Genomic DNA, 2318 nt, shown 5'->3' with positions numbered 1-2318 from the left:
GAGTTCTCTTTCGTTTTTGTTTTATCTTAGATTTTGCGTTTCCGAGATATGGGGTTTTATTCATAAAAAAAGGGGAATTTTTTATTTTTATAAATTTTAGATGTTACGTTTCCTAGTTATGGGGTTTCATTCATTAAAAAAGGGGGGATTTTTTTCTAGTTTTCTGACAATAAATGAAAAATGCTTTCAGCAGTTCTTATGAAACTTTAGAAAATTGTTTATATCAATTGACGTAAGCTCCCTTTCGATTTTTATGAATTTCTGATATGACATTGAGAAGTTGTTGAACTTTATTCTTTGAAAACGGGACGGGCGTATCATGCGCTCATGGCGCAGCTCTTTATTTTATATTTACATGCAAGTTATGTTTGTTGTTCTTTAAAATTGTACTTCACCATTGTAAATTGTTGAATGTTAAAGATTGAAATATAACTGGTTTTTTTTTTAGGAAATAAAAAGTGTCTTAACAGATCAATGATGCCACAAAAAAAGAAAAAAATCAATAGCTGTTAAAAGGATTGAGGACAGAAAAAGAAAAAGAAAACAGGTAAGAATTGTTTCAGCATATGTCACACATATTGTAAATAAAAAGAAAGGATCTGGAGATAAACATATAATATAGTTAAAAAGGGAAGAAAAAACATCTATGGCTTAAACAATGGCTAACATATAATAACTAAAAAATTAAAAAATATTTTTATGATGGCTTTTGTGTAAAAACATAAATTTGTCATATTAAATTGTTTCCTTTATTTGCAGATTTGCAGCACACATGAAAGTTCTAATTCCTGTATAAGTATGGAAACTGTGAAAGAATTTCCTTAAAATGAACAATTAGTGAAAGCAAAAATAAAAAAAAAACTTTTTGCAAAACTTCAGAAACAGAAGATTCCTTTAATCAAATTGACAACCAATCAATTTTTAAGACGCAGACATCACTGAACAAAAAGATTGTAACACATTTGATGTCAGACCAATTGCTGAAGGAATTCAAGTTAAAAGAATTACAAGCTGTAAAAGGCCATCAACAAACTACTAAAGACACAAAAACAGAATTCATGCTTAAAAGAACATAAAAAACAACACATAGTGTAACATCAAATATGATAAAGCGTATTGAAAACCAGTCCGAAATCCAAACCAATCCATTAAGTAAGAGAAAGAGTGACACAAAAATTACAGACAGTGCAATGATGCCACAAAAAAAAAAGAACAAATCAATTGCTGTGAAAAGGTTAGAGGACAAAGAAAAAAAAAGAAAACAGGTAAGAATCATTTCACATTGTAAACACAAAGTAAGATCAGGAGATAAACATAGAACACATTTATATAATTTAAAAAGGAAGAAGGAAAATATCTATAGCTTAAACAATTAACAAGGGCCAAAATGTGCAAGCTAGATAGACCACCAGGATAAAAACAAAAAAAAAAACAAAGAGAAATTCACTTGCTACCAGTCTTTTATTGACAAAAATAAAAGGAAGAACTAAAGTTTATTCGAAAAAGTTTGGCTCATAAAATTAAATCAAATGAAACGGAATGACAACTTTTCTTTTATTCTTTATCAATAAAATTGAAAAGTTTGCTGAATGAAGTTCATAAAACCAAATATATGGCATGAGGTTTCCATGCAATACAAGTTATTATAATCAGATTAGATTTTGTAAAAATGCTTTAAGTTGTATTTCACCATGTGTACATGTGGTTTTCTTTTACTCACAATTCGCTTTGCCAAGACCAAAATATTGACTGGATTTAAAACAACAGTGTGCACATAATAAGCAAAAAATATAAACATTCTTTATGAAATTTTGACTGGAATATAACATAAACGAAATAGATTTTTTTTAACTTGTTTTCTTTTATTGGCAGATTTGCAGCACTCATGAAAGTTTCTTTTTCCTGTACAAGTATGCATACTGTGAAAAGTAGTTCCAAGAGAACAATTAGTGAAAGCAAAAATACAAAAACACTTTGGCAAAACTTCAGAAATAGAAGATTCGTTCAAGCAAATGGACTACCAATCAAATGCTCAAACCCAGTCTTCAATAAACACCAAGAGTAAAATACAATTTATGCCTGACCAATTGCTAAAGGAATTCAAGTTTCAACAGTTGCAGCATAATAAACAAATTCAACAAAAACACACAGACAATCTAAAGCATGAACAGTTGAATGATGGGAGGAAATAAGAAACTCAAAGGAAAAAAATATATAGAGAAAAAAACAAAGATTCTCTGACATCAGAAGAATTAAAACAGAAAAAAATCTGGTGGCAAAACGCATCAAGCAATACAGAAATTTAACAAAAAAAAGTT

General features: G+C 28.9%; 1 long non-coding RNA gene across 1 annotated transcript; it reads left to right on the top strand.

Moving 5' to 3' along the window:
* Positions 1 to 419: 419 nt before the first annotated feature.
* LOC127730465 (uncharacterized) lies at positions 420 to 873 on the top strand. The gene is made up of 2 exons (XR_007995117.1): positions 420 to 547; positions 760 to 873. It is a non-coding gene; the product is annotated as an uncharacterized LOC127730465 (long non-coding RNA).
* Positions 874 to 2318: the final 1445 nt, after the last annotated feature.

The sequence above is a fragment of the Mytilus californianus genome, unplaced genomic scaffold (genome assembly GCF_021869535.1).
Source record: "Mytilus californianus isolate M0D057914Y unplaced genomic scaffold, xbMytCali1.0.p SCAF_2, whole genome shotgun sequence".
NCBI classification, from domain to species: domain Eukaryota; kingdom Metazoa; phylum Mollusca; class Bivalvia; order Mytilida; family Mytilidae; genus Mytilus; species Mytilus californianus.
The sequence above is the reverse complement of the archived record's forward strand: the minus strand, read 5'-3'. Positions and strand labels throughout refer to the sequence as shown.